General features: G+C 38.0%; 2 pseudogenes; one reads left to right on the forward strand and one right to left on the reverse strand.

The window, feature by feature from the left end:
• Positions 1-7473: 7473 nt before the first annotated feature.
• LOC145501167 (uncharacterized) lies at positions 7474-12641 on the forward strand (annotated as a pseudogene).
• A 186-nt stretch (positions 12642-12827) lies between these two features.
• Positions 12828-14504, reverse strand: LOC145500243 (uncharacterized; annotated as a pseudogene).
• Positions 14505-15222: the final 718 nt, after the last annotated feature.

The following is a 15222-nucleotide window of genomic DNA, read 5'->3' on the forward strand; positions in this document are numbered from 1 at the left end:
GTTTTGTATTTTCAGGCTTATCATGTAATTGTTGTACGAACAACCTGTCTGTGTTGAAATCGAGCTCTTTTATATCAGAGTTTATATTTTGTTTTGTGGTTGGAATTACAAGCAGTTCTATCAAGTTCTAAATGGCAAATCTGATTTCTGGGAGATGTAAGATGCACACAGGAGAAGGAAATCATTGTCATTAATCAAGCCTATTTCGTATGAAAGTAGAATGATCGCTGGTTTCCTTGAAAGTAGTCATTTCTGTAAAGACAAGTAGAGACTGCACATACCGTTGCTGTACAGCAAAATCTTAATCATTTGAGTTTGGCGTGTAAAACACTGTTGTCAGCCTAGTCCCTCACGGCCAAAGTAGCTGTAGTAGCACCTCACCGTAGCCTTTCTTAAAGTCCCTATAATCAGAAGCAGAGAGCGTTACAATGTAGTGAAAATCAAACCTGACGGAGTCAGAAGCAGAGCACCTATTTTGCTTACGACTTTGTTGCTTACGATGTAGTTGCTTACATTGGAGTTGTAAGCAGAAGCAGAAGAATAAACCAATCACAGTGTTCAATTCCGGGCCGTGTGATTGGTTGGTACTTCTGCTTCCTACTCTGACAATCTAGTTTTCTCTGGATCACTAGCGATGGAGTCGTAAACAGAATTGGAATAAATGGAAATGTTGTGATTCTTCCAACTCTGATTACCACTCCGATTTCAATTTTCACTAAGTTGAAAGCTCTTTTACAACTCCAACTACGACTCCATCACTAATGAAAACCAGCCTTTAGTAATAAGTACTTAGAGTAGGCGAATCAACTTCAATGTAGGCAAATCGACTCAGATCGTGTAGTCAAAACAACAATCATGATTATTTTTGTTTAAAAGAATTTATTTTCCATAGATACTGAAAGTGAATGAATGTGGATTGTTAAAAGTGAAAGTTTTAATTTAGGTGTAAAAATAGGCTTCTTATTGCTCTTGATTTGTGAAAAATAATCTTTTAGCTGCACCTTGTGATGTGCCATGATGTCAGCAATGGTGGGAAAATTCAAAATTTACCTTTGGTATAAAAGTTGAAGATTTGCTTCTTTGAGGAGAAATTTGTGATCTGTGTTTTGGTGTTATATTTTAAGGAAAGCTTTTTGCACGATTCTGATGGAATGAGAGTACAAAAAAGAGTTATGATACCAATAACTCACTGCATATCATGAAGTTGAGTCAGTTCTCCAGCTTTAGAATTTTTTTCAAGAGAGCCTGATGCTTAGCTTGGAAATAAAATTTGATAGGGGGAAAGTAAATTATTTAACATGCAACTTTGTGAAGTTTCCCTCAAGTAGAGTAAATGGGAGACATTAAAATCTTCAATTATTTATGCAGTAGTGTTTGTGTTCAGTGTGGCAGCCATTTTCTCTGGAATTTCTAGGGGTGGTCTGAGTCCTAGGGTGTGGAGCTTAGTGGATTAAATAAGTTAAAATATATTTATCACACGCAATTAAAGACAAAAACAAATGAACAGAAGCAAAGAAATTTATTTGCCAGGTAAAAAAGGAAAAGTATCTAGTACAGCAATGTTAAAATAATTTGCTCACTAATTCTGAAAATGTTTGAATGATAGATCAATAACATTTTACTGAAACCAATAGTTGATTTCTCTTGAGTAACCAAGCTGAATAGAGATTGAATAGCAATAGGAAAATACTTTTCTGTTATGCAAAACTGAGCTCTATTATTTAGTTATAATAAGCAACTATTAACATTTAGAACTTGGCACTTAACAAACACCAGGGCTTGTGAACTCCCTCAATCACGCTAATAGGACAGGTATTAAATAGTATTTGCAAGTAGTGCATTTATCTTAGCAAGGACACATGGTGGTCAAATTTGTCTTGCGAATGGTAAGCACTTTGTAAAATTTTCAGAAACCAGAATCCCTCTGGCTGACACCTTCAATTAGAATGGGTGCATTCCATTTTACCAAAAGTTCTGGAAATTTTGGTCAGAAGTCGAATGGAAAGGTGGTACACTTTGACTGGTTAGATCAGTTGGACTAAAATTTACCATTCCATTTTGCCAAACTCATTGATTTTCCTGCTCTTCTTCAATGGATTTCACTTATGTTAGGGATTGGGGAAAGGGATAGAGAAAGATAAGAGTCATTCGTCTTTCAGTTGGTCCACTTAGATTGGAAAACATCATTCCTTTTTTCTCAGCTTGTCCAACTGATCTGTGATTGGTCAGTCTGGAATAATAGAAAGTACCCAACAATAGGCACAAAGCTACTTGTATGTCACATGTTACAATCTTATTGCAGCTCAAACAATCTCAGCAGAAACGTTCATGATAAGTGTATGTTTCCCCAATATTTGTCAGTATTGGTCTACAAGGAACATTTGTCAGCACTGGGATACAGGAAACATTGTTTTCAAGGGGTAAATTACTCCACTCAGTTCAATTACTATTACTTATCTTTCAAATACTTTTTGCAACACATGGGATCTTTTGAACATTGGAAAATATAACTTGGATATGTGCTAGTTTTAACTGGAACCCATCAAGTCATGTGACACGTTTAGACCAACCATGTTCAAGCAAAAATGTTTGATGGATTATAAAATGTAATATTTCAGAGATATGCTGTTAATTATATTAATATATTTCCTTTTTTAACTCGAAAATTCAAGATCCAAAATTTGTGAAAATTAAACAAATGTAACTGGAACCGCTCTTCCAGCGACCCAACTCTTCTTTTCACAAACTCTGTCCCTCTTATAGCAAATCTTACGCTGGGGTACCAACTTCGCTCCACGTCAAAATACGTCCGCCATCTTGTTTCTGCTCCACGTGGTAGAAGGTATTTTGCCTCAAGGACGTGCTACTATGCAAACTCCGACAGCAGCTTCCAACATAGTCATCTCCTTACAAGCGGTGATGTTTCCCTCAATCCTGGCCCGTGCTCTAATCCTCCAAAGTGCTCTGTTTGTTCGGGAACAGTCGCTCGTAACCACAGAGCCTTGAATTGTGATCAATGTGAAAAGTGGTGCCATATTAGATGCGGAAACGTCAAACCAAGTGATTATAAAAACTTACAACGCCTAACGACCTTCGATTGGTCCTGTCGTGGCTGCCTCCAGACCACTGAGATTATTGCAAATTCCTTCCGAAATGAGACCATTCTCACCCCTGTAACTGCTACCACGAATAACAACACCGAGCTTACAGAATCTCGGGAGGACCCATTTCTCGTCCTTAAACAATCTGTTGGCGACAAAAATCTCAAGATTGGACATCTCAACATCAATGGCCTTGTGAACAAGCTGTGTGAGGTCCAACACCTCTTGTATGTAGTCAAGTTTGACCTTCTTGGTATTACTGAGACTCACCTAAACTCGAGTATATCAGATGATTGGATCAAAATTTCTGGATATAACCTTGTGAGGAGGGACCGTGATTCCTGTGGAGGTGGTGTTTTGATATATTTCAAAGAAGATCTTACTGTACACCCTGCTCTTTCTTGGGAAAGATCAAACATGGAAGCAACATGGCTAAATGTCACCATGAGATCTCAATCCTTCCTTGTTGGCTGTGTCTACAGACCACCAAATGACTCCTCCTTTTTCGAACCTTTTAGGGACTTGATTGCTAATATCTGGCTAAAGAGAAAAAATATAATCCTAGTTGGTGACCTCAACTGTGATATGCTGCACAAACCCAGCAACGGCGAGTCTGAATATGGAAAACGCTTACGAAGGATCCTATGTAGCTATGGTCTAAAAAACATCATAAGCAGTCCAACCCGTATTACTGCCAACTCAAAGTCGCTTATCGACCTCGTGATAACAAGTCAACCTTCAAAAATCCAAACCTCTGGCTCCATCGACTTGGGCATCTCCGATCACCACCTAATATTCGCTGTCTTTAAAGTTGCAAGGAGTAATCCAAAACCCAAAGTTATCTCAACCAAGAACTATAAATCGTTAGACACTAAGCAATTTAGGAGCGAGTTCGATCAGGCCCCATGGCATATAACTGGATTATTCGATGATATCGATGACAGCGTAGATGCTTGGCAATACTTATACGATGAAATCCTACACCACCACCTACCCCCACGAGATGTTCGGATAAGAGATAAATCTCTTCCATGGATTGACACCTCCATTAGAAAAGAAATGAACAAGAGATACAAACTCCTAAAAAAGGCAAAGTCATCAGGTAATCCTGAATTATGGAGTCTCTACAAGCAGAAGAGACTAGAGGTGAAAAAGCTATTAAAGAGTGCTGAAGCTGCTTACTGGCATAACTTATTCAAAGAAGCCACCAACCCTAATGAATTTTGGAAATTGACTAACCAAGTTTTAAGAAAACACAAAGTCAAAAGCATTGGTCCAATCTGTGACCGCAACCACAACGGAGAGCTATTAACCCATGACTTAAAGAAGGCTGAGTATTTTAATGACTTCTTTGTGAATGTCAGTGAAGACCTCACTAAGCAACTCGATCCTTTGGACCTCTCATCCCTAAACACCTTTATCACTAGAATTACACCTACCAGAGACAATATTTACATGAACTGGGAACTGGTAAAAAACAAACTAATAAAGGCTGCTAACCCCAAGAAGGCTACTGGTCCTGACCTTGTTTCTCCAAGGGACCTCTCCATAATTGGCGACCCTGTCATCCATAGTCTATTACCAATTTTTCAAAGAGTGTGAGAGATGCATCTTTCCCCTCCAGCTGGAAATTATCACGTGTCAATCCCATATTTAAGAAAGGATCACCAATAGATGTAAACAACTACAGACCTATCTCCCTTCTCAGTATCCCAGGAAAAATCTTAGAAGATATTGTGAGCGATACCTTAAACAACCATATGGATACACAAGGTTTATTATGCAACAACCAATGGGGATTTCAAAAAAATTACTCAACTGAGAGCCTTTTACTTCATCTAACAGAGACTTGGAGAAATGCACTGGACAAGGGCCTGAAAGTGGGTGTCCTTTTTATCGACTTCCGGAAAGCTTTTGACACTGTGAACCATACTATCCTACAAGAAAAGCTAAAAGCCATTGGTGTATCAGGTGACCTGCTTTCCTGGCTTGATGATTACATGTCTGTACGTAAGCAGTTTGTCCAATTATCAGAATATCAGTCCGAGCCCAAAACCATTACGTTTGGAGTCCCCCAAGGCTCAATATTAGGGCCCAAATTATTTTCAATCTTCGTAAACGATCTTCCTGAATCGATAACAAGTGGTAATGTCTTTATGTTTGCTGATGATACCACAATTTACACAATTAGCAAGGATATCGACAATATCACCCTGACACTGCAATCCATTTTAGACCAGGTATACACCTGGTGTCAGTCTAACAGATTAATAGCCTACGAATCGAAGACGGAAGCCCTGATAATTTCAAGACAGAGCTTTATTGGTCCCTTGCGACGTTTGACTTACGGCAGTAGCACTATTGAGTACAAACAATCATCCAAATGTCTTGGGTTAACAATCGACAACAAGCTATCATGGTATGAACACATCGGGAACGTTTGTAAGTCCTTCAGTAACAAAGTCGCAGTCTTAAAACGGATAAAGTTCCTACCAAAACCAGTCTTGGAAACTATTTATTATAAAACAATCATCCCCAGTGTCCTATATGGTATTGCAGTCTGGGGATCTTGTTCTCCAGCTTTGTTCGATGATTTAGACCGAATTCATTTGAGAGCAACAAGAATTATTAATAGTCTACCACATTACATCCATGGTGATCACATCAGGAACGCTCCATATTGGAACCCTATTGTTTCATTTTACATTAAGAGACTTTTAGTTATTACATACAATATTTACCATGGAAATAGCATCAATCCTCTAAAGGACTTACTAGTGAAACCTTAGTCTACTTATAGCTTTAGAAAATCCTTAAATTTTGAGGTGGATAGACCAAGAACAGAAGTGGGAAGATCTTCTTTTAAACATCGTGCTGCATTATCTTGGAATTTCCTTCCCGATGACATCAAGTCTTGCTCTAACCCTGATTCTTTCAAGAAAAAACTTAAGGCAAATAAGAGTCTCTTAAATTCTATCAGTTTCACTAAAGCGTCCTGCTGCGTTACTAACAAATCACTGGACTTCAAATATTTTTGATTAATTAATTTATTTATTTTTACTGTACATTGTTATTAATTCATCTATTTTACCTATCATTATTTATTCAGCTATTGTAAATAAATTTTGGATCATGTATTATGTAGGATCTTATTGTAATTTATTATCTTAGATAGTGCAGGTCCACATCAGGACTTAACGTCTTGCCAATTGATCTGTAACCTGCTTTATCAAATAAATCATGTATGTATGTCATGTAACTAGGAATTTTTTTTTAGAAGAAGCAACTGTTTCATCATTATCGAGGACACTATCAACCAAAAGCCTTCATAAATTATGTTTAAGACAATTATGTATATACCACAAATGGTCATAAATAGGGAATCAAATTTTTGGTTATGTCATAAATAGGGTAGGGAAAATAACAGATCTTGGTCATAGATGGGGTAAGAGTTTTGGGTATCGGGCCGCACACTCCCTTCCAATTTTTTTGGGAGTACCCCCCAGCTCAGCTGACAACGATCTAGAAAAGGTAAGTACATTATCTTAAAAACAATTTTTTTCATAATGTTTGACCTTAAAACAGGACTAGATAGTTATAAAGAGTATTGCTATGTTTGAAATTTCTGGTTGGCATAAAATAGAGTAAGAATCAACCTTTTGCCTGTTGTGGTTTTCAAGGTGTCACAATTCATAGCATGGCTTTGTGTTTTTCTACAGATAATTTACACTTTCAACATACAAAAAAAGCAAACAATAGCACTAGCTACCTTCCTTCTATTCATTCTCTCAATCCATTTATGAATATGCCAGTATTCAGGACTAAATTAAATAGTAATTACCTTGTCAGCTGAGTCAGTGACCTTGCTTAACCACATGTGTTTATACTTTGAGCATGCAATAAATGTAGCAGTGGTCTACAAATGAGCACCAGAGAAAAAAGTCATGCCTGCAAAAAAGTTGCAACAGCAAAAAAGTTGCACCAGAAAAAAAAGTCGTGCAAGCAAGAAAAAGTTGCACCAAAGGTAAGAAAGTGTTTACCAAATCGATACAGCCCCAATGTGATGTTGTGCCTGTGGTGCTAACAGGGCCCTGTACAAACTGACTATTAAGTCAGTACAAACTGGCAGGAACCAGGAATGAAGACCCATCTGACTGCAGTACAATACACTGGACTCTATGTTACCTGATTAATTATTTTAACGTCAGGAAAATATAAGTCTTTTTACAGAACATTTTTTTGCTATTTGAAACACAATATTATTAATAATTATCCCAGATACTATTAAAAACCAACAAAATTATTAATGTCTGGTCTTATTGCATTCAATAGAACAACTTCCACAGTGAATGTAACTTAATCCCATGGCAAGGTAGGTTTACTGACAGTGATCCATTAGTGATGATCAACACACACCACTTATCCCTACCTATGCAACTTGCCAGGCTAATGAATAACTTCATTCTACTTTTGGTCAAGTTGTCTGATCAAATTTAAACAGTTACCTTAAATGATCGTTTCTTACAAAATAAAAACTTAGCAAGTTATATGTTGTGATTGTTGTAAATAACTTGAACTAGAAAATTATCAGTGAATTTGATTACTCTGAAAATCTTCTAGCCTGTGTAGCAAGCGTTCTCATGCAAGGGACCGAAAAAGCCTACGCTAATTTTGAAAATTTTTTTGTGCCAGGTATAGTAAATTGCGATGAAAACAAAAAATCAACAAAGTAGGCAGTGGTGGGATAAAGGAGGGAATGCTTGCCTAAATGTCTTTAATCAACAATTTATTCATGTCTACTACACAGACATATAAACTCTTGATTAAAGATAGTTGCATACAAATCTTGTGTGGTATCCATGCCTAATCAAAAGCCAAATGGTGCTTACTGACAACACCAGAAAACCTCAATGAGAGCAAATATAAGCTCAAAATTTGGTTCAAGAGTGATCAAGGACAAAGTATGTATTTTGGGTTGTTAGTATCCATATTTTGCTCCTATTTGTTTCCACGTACTACGACTTATCTAGTAAACGAAGTTTATTGTAAGTCATCACCTTCTTTTAAACTAAACTGTGAAGGATTACATTTCTACTCGTATTTTAAAACACAAAGCGTAATTATCAAGAACACATTTCATCTCATCTTCCTTCCAGATAACAGAGAACCTAATTATTTCTTTGGTTAGTTCATTAAAAGGTTTTTGCAGTCTGATTTGCAACTGTCTTAAGTTTTCTGTAAATGCTTCATTACTCTCTGAATGAAATCTGTTTTACTGTCACTACATGTATATCAAATCAAGCTGTTCTGTCACACCATTCAACAATTTTGCTCTGATCTCATCTGCAGACTCTTCTTGTCAGCAAATGAGGAAAGTGTACCGTAAGTTATTAGTTTTTGTTAAACTTCTGTACACATGTAAAGAATCTATATTTACAAGATGTTACATTTTCATCTTTTTTTTTCCTTTTTTTTTATTGATATTCCATAACATTTACAATACTTACAAAGACACAATACCTACAGGACTTACAAGACTTTAAAAATACAATAACTACTATGTTTACATAATTATATACAGGAGAAAAAAAAAAGACAATAAAGACAAACATTGAAATATCCTTAAACTAAGTTAAAGAAAATATAAAGCAGATACGTGTAGTGATTTTCGCATGGTTTTTCCATAAAAGAGTTAAGGGGAGGGGATCCCTGTATTGTAATGTGAGAGGAAGAGGGGAAAGCTTTTTATCTCCGGAGAGGTGTTGCGTGTTTTGCATATCCATACAAAATATCTAGCGACCAAAAAAAAGAAGTTTAGTTTCTTGTTATCGTTTGGCTTAAGCCCTAGTACGATGTATGGTGACAGATTAAAAGTTTCCGAACGTTCTCCAATAAATCTGCCTTTAAGAAAGCCGGTTTGGTCATGGCTAATAATATTTGGAATAACCTGTTTGAATCTGTTAGCAATAGCTTTAGCTGCTATTTTGTAATCGCAGTTAAGAAGAGATATCGGGCGCCAGTTTTTTATTAAGTTGAGTTCTGTGTCTTTTTTTGGTATGAGTTTTATAATACCTCTCCTTTGAGTTACTGAAAACTGACCGATACGATAAGCGTAGTTTATCGAATTTAAGAAAAGGTCAGAGATATCATTCCAAAAGACTTTGTAAAATTCGGCTGGTAAACCGTCAGAGCCCGGGATCTTGTTGCATTCCATATCCTTAAGTGCTTTTAGACATTCTGCTTTATTTAGAAAACCTTCACAGCCTTTTTGTTCAGTTAGGTTTAGTTTTTTCTCAGTTTGCAAACCAAAGAAGACACTTTTTGTCAGTTCATTTTGAGAACACTTGTTTGAGCTGTAGAGGCGTTTGTAGAAGTTTTCGCACTCATTCAGAATTTCTTTGTCTGTACTGACAAAGTTTTCATTATCTAATTTTAATAGGCTTATTGTCCCTTGTTTGTAATGCCGTTTTTCTAGGTTTAAAAAGTATTTTGTATTCTTTTCACCTTCATTGTGCCATTGGCATCTAGCTCGCAAGATTGAACCTTTTGTTCTTGTGTTCAATTATTTTTTCTAATTCTAATTTTTTTGCGTCTAAAGTGTGCAGAGTGTCTTTCTTATCCTCATCCTCAATATTGTTGGATTCAACTAAGCGTTGCAAATTATTAATTTCCTTTTCAAGTTCTTCTTCATCACGTGATATTTTTGTAGTTTTAATTGTTGAATATTTTAGAGACTGTTCTCTAATTTTTAGTTTTGTCATTTCCCACATAAGGGCATTTTTTACGAAACAATCATTTTTGTAACTTTCCTGAGTATCTTTGATTGTAGCTCGTATTTGGTTTATATAATCAATTTCTGATAGGAGCGAGGTATTAAGTTTCCAAAAACTCGGGCCTTTTTCATTTGAGTGAGTGGTGATCGTGATTTCTATTAGAGTGGTCTGTTTGTATCCAGTGGCGATATTAGGAGATTTAACATTACACATTAAGTTTTGCGTGACAAGAAAGAAATCCAAACGACATTGAATTTCTGGGCGTTTGCACCACCACATATATCTGCAGTTGTCCGGGTTTAGGATTCACCATGCGTCCACTAAATCGAGTTCGGCACAAAGCTCTTTTAATGTTTTAACCAATTCTGCATGTGTTCTAGCGATTCTGCCCTTTTTATCTACATCCAGGTTTAAAACCAAATTGAAGTCCCCTCCAATTATTACATCGTCGCACTCAAAATCATTTAGATGGTCAAAAAAATTCGAAAAGAAGTTAGGATTGTCCTCATTAGGCGCGTAGAGTGTGGCTATACACCGAATGCAAATATGGCGGACCACTCGGGTGGCCCGGGACAAGTTGCGCGAAGTCGAGGCTAGTTAGGCCTCCAGCGATTTTTCCCTGATGTTTTGATCATCACGAATGGCTGCACGTGTGCTTACTGAGGACGAGATTCCCGGAGCTTCTCTTGCCGGTAGAGCCCCAGCAGCATTAAAAAACGAAGAACTCCATTTTTGGCTAAAATGCAGAGGAGATTCATTAAAGGGTTCAAAAACAAAAGCTGCTTTAGTGAAGAGGTAAGGTGCAAGATTGCTTCGAATTTACAACTTGTCAAATGTTTACATGTGCGAAGAACCCCTGAACTTAGACCATGCTGTAGCCTTCTAAACTAAGGAGATTACTTTATTATTTCCTCATTTCAAGGGTTGAAGAGTATATCAAAAAGGGCCTCGACCGAAATATTGTGGATCCAGATCCTCACAGCATTTACACAAAACGCAAGGAACACCAAAATGCAAGCGACGGCGACAGTTCGAAAACTATTTCCGGTTCGCGGCCGCTACCAAAGTACCCTTCGCAAGGCTGGTCCAGCGACTTAAAGCGAATGCCTTTTTTCTCTCGTGCTGAAATGAACAGTCACATCTCAAAGTCTGGTAAAAACGTAGACTCCAGAAACAGTCACTATGTACCGACTAGCGTGCGAAAAGCAACATTTCTTAATGACGAATATTTAAAGGACTTGTCAGCAGCAAGCAACGATAACTATTTTTATTTCCATTGTCATTGCCACTACAGTTTTAGAAAAAACGATCCTCCGCACAACTTAAAGGTCGCGTTGTGTATTTTAAGTGGGGAGGTCATTGATGCCTCTTGCTCCTGTGTTGCTGGTCAGGTTGGGTACTGCAATCATATTCTAGCTCTTTTGCTCAAATTATGCAAGTTCACCTTATACGAATGCAAAAGTATTACTGACCTTAACAGTGAAGAGGACATGCAGCCAAAACGTAGCTGCACATCAAGTTTGCAGCAATGGCATCGCAAGGGCAGAGGAGACTCAATAAATCCACAGCCGGTTATGGAAGTTTTGGTAAACAAAACTTCCCTAGATCAAGACCAGCCATCAAAGTCTAGAGACCCTGGTGTTAAATGTCTACTATACGAGGCAAGGAAATCCCTGAAGAATCAGCAGACAGATGAATCCAAATTACTGGGGCATTTGAAGGAGATAAACCCCAAAATGGCCCTGGCACAAGTTATGACTCCAAGGTCAGAAACAACACCACTGTTGAAAACTAAGTTTGGTAAAAGTCCACAGGGGTCTTATTGCAGCTATCAACTATCTGTGACTGAAGATAACTTTAAAGTGTTCTGTGACATTTCATCTGTGCCCAGGTTAGACTCAGACAACTCTAATGACTTGCAATAACTGAATATCCCAGATTCCCCCTCAGCCAATTAAATGAACAATTTGAAATACCAGCTGATATTTCTGGGGATGAGAGATCTTTACTAGAAAAACTAAAAGCAGATGAGAACAAAGTAAATGAAATTGAAAGAAAAACACGAGGTCAGTCAAACTGCCAAGAGTGGAAGGATGAAAGGAAATTGAGGTTCACTGCTTCAAACTTTGGCCTGATACGGGACAGGAAAAGGAACCATGAGACCCTAGTGAAGAATCTGCTGAACCCAAAACCCTTCACTTCAAAGTACACGAATCATGGTCTCAAATATGAGCCTATTGCATTGGAACAGTACCAGAAGTACATGATGTCAATTCGCAGACCTGTACAGGTCTTTAAGTCAGGACTTGTCATAAGCTCGGATTCCCCATACTTAGGTGCCTCCCCAGATGGAAAGGTCATTGACCCCGGGTGTTCAAACCCTTTTGGACTCTCTGAAGTTAAGTGCCCTGAGACCAAATATCTAGTGACTCCTCTAGATGCATGTTCGGATAGTAATTTCTTTTTGGAAGAAGTGAACGGGATGCCAAAACTTAAGCGAACGCATAAGTACTTTACTCAAGTTCAGGGTTTGATGGGGGTAACTGGGGCCAGGTGGTGTGATTTTGATGTCTACACCAGCAAAGGAATGAGTATCGAGCGCATCCCATTTGATGTTCAGTACTGGAAAAATTTAAGGGAAATACTAAAGTTGTATTACTTCAGGCACTTTCTAGCTTTAGCAGCAAGAGAACCATTATAACAATACTGATGTTATTTAGTACTCCAATTTAACAAAACAGTAATGTTATGTTCCTGTTTAATACTGTCCATTATTTTATACAAACAACAGTAGTTAGCCGCAGCAGGAGTAATAATTCTCTGTAAATATACATGACAATGCATGTGATAAAAATCTTTACTCATGTTATTTCAGTGTGGTATTTTTGAGCAAACCAAATTAGATTGTAAAACCTTGAAATAATTTTATCAATAAAATGTAGAGAATGTTAAAAAGTATGACAAAATGACAAAATATTTGTCCAAACAACTTATAATAATTATTGTTAGCTTTAGCCAGGGGTTTCCTATTTGAGGAAAACATACGAGACAGTTACACGCAGACTAGAAAACTTTACTTATCCTGATATAAGTGGATCCTGAGTATTGCAGAGGAATGCGCATACAGTCCACATCTGATTTACAACTCCGAATAAACTCAAAGGTACAACTCCTTCCCAGATCCGAAAGTTTTTAATTTTGTTAATTGCCCTTTCCACATGAATTCTCACACTGGCAATTTGTTGAGTTCTGACCACATCCTCTGCTGACATCTGACTGTTGCCTCCAAGAAAGGGTGGGATGTTTAAACTTACACCCAGGGGTAAAATGTCTTGAATTTGAAAACCTTTGTCGGCCATCACTGAATCCCCATCATCAAATGCTTGGGACAGTAAACCACTTTGCAGCACAATTTCCCGATCAGAAATACTCCCAGTGTAAAGCTGGCTCACGAAGGTGATGGCCCACTTGGGGAAATTCCAACAAGCCCCTTTAGTGTCACATGGTTCTTATATGAGCTGAAAAGCTCAGAGTTCAGAAGCAGACTACTAGGCATCTCACAAAAAACCTCAGTGCAGTCTATTACAATTCTTGTTGAGGGGAATTTCTCTTTGAAATCAACTGGCATGGTTTTTTGAATAACTTCCTTAGATGGCCAAAAACAGACTTGACCAAATTTCAAGTACATAAAATTGATCCACGGTATAAACATTCTGCTTATAGTAGATTGTGCCACACCATAAAGATTGGCTAGATGTCGTTCAGAAAACCCTCTTCTTAATCGACACAAAACAATAAAAAATTCATCTACTGGCCTAATTTTTCGTCGGCGTCCTTTCTTCGCCGCTTGGACGTCTTCCTCCTCATCGGAGCTGTCTGAGTTGTAAAACTCCTCCGGGACGTCTGAGCTGCTCCGAGGGCGAATGTTTTCACAGTCCTCGCCAGGATTCAAGAACTCATAAATGGCTGTGAAAGTGGCATAATTGGGAAGACCCGTGTAAAAACTAATATCGGCATCAGACTTGAAGCGATCGAGTGAAAATAAATGAGAAGAAATTTCTTCCTGCTGGCTGGCACTTTCGGCAAGCTTTCTCTTTAGTTCAGTGTTCTCGAGGCGAAGACTTGTTAACTCCTGTTGAGCTTGCAGAAGCTGGATCTCAAGTTCCTGAATTCGTTTTATTTGATCCATTTTGCTTGTTTGACATGCTGAATCTGGAATTCCTGAATCTACATGCACGGTTTCAGGAGCAGTCGAACCTTCATCGTTCATTTCAGAACTCACCTCAGGTGTAAACAACTTTTTCTTCATAGGCACGGAAACCCTTTCGGTAGGTGCTTTTCTTTTTGTTGGAGAAGGAACAGACCAAGCAAACCGTGAAGGCACACCGCGTTCGGCAATATATTGTCGGCTGTTTAAAGATGTCCTGAGATCCTCTCGTCTGAAGTGCAATGAACATACTTTTGTATCGGGTGTGATCTGCCACTGTTTTCCTTCATCTCGGTGGATCGCATGAATCCACTGTTTTCTTCTTTCGGGTGATTTTGGAAACGCAAAAAACGACACTTTCTCTCCTGTTGGCGATTTAACCCCTTTCTGGTGACACTGAGGGACACAACAACCTGTAGGCATAGTAAAAACTTCGCTAAAACTTCGACAAGTGCAAGAGACGCGTCGCTGAATACGTGTTTTGTAAACAAGTTCGAGGCCTAACTAGCCTCGACTTCGCGTAACTCGTCCCAGGCCGCCCGAGTGGTCTGCCATATTTGCATTCGGTGTATGGTTACACATTTTTTATCTGTTGTGATATCGCAGATAATAAATCTGCCGTTGAGATCCACCTATGTTCGTTCAAGTTGAAAATCAAAGTTGTTATTAAATAGAATAGCGACGCCTCCTTTAGCACTGGTGCAGCAGCTAAAAATTGTTTTGTATCCCCGTTCAGCAGACCATACAGGGATTGTTATTTCTGAGCAGTGTACTTCTTGAAGCATGTAAATTGAAAACTTTTTCCTTCTGAGCCAATCAAGCATTTCCCGTCTTTTTAGTCTATCCCCGAGTCCTCTCACATTAAGAGAACCTATTTTAAGATCCGTAAACAAAACAGAGAAGAAAACATTGGAAGAAAAACCATGCAGAAAAAGTAAGCTAATGTTATTTTGGTTATTATAGCAGAACATGATGTTTGTGTTTTTAAACAAACGAAATACATGCAAGAAAAAGCGACAAAAAGTACATATAAAAGCACACGTAAAAAGGTTCCATTGTCAGTTTGAGTCCCAGCAGAGTTGACTGTCGTAATCATAATAATAGGTAGATGGGTCAACTCATTAGTCTTTGCGATCAATTT

The sequence above is a fragment of the Orbicella franksi genome, chromosome 10 (genome assembly GCF_964199315.1).
Source record: "Orbicella franksi chromosome 10, jaOrbFran1.1, whole genome shotgun sequence".
Lineage (NCBI taxonomy): Eukaryota > Metazoa > Cnidaria > Anthozoa > Scleractinia > Merulinidae > Orbicella > Orbicella franksi.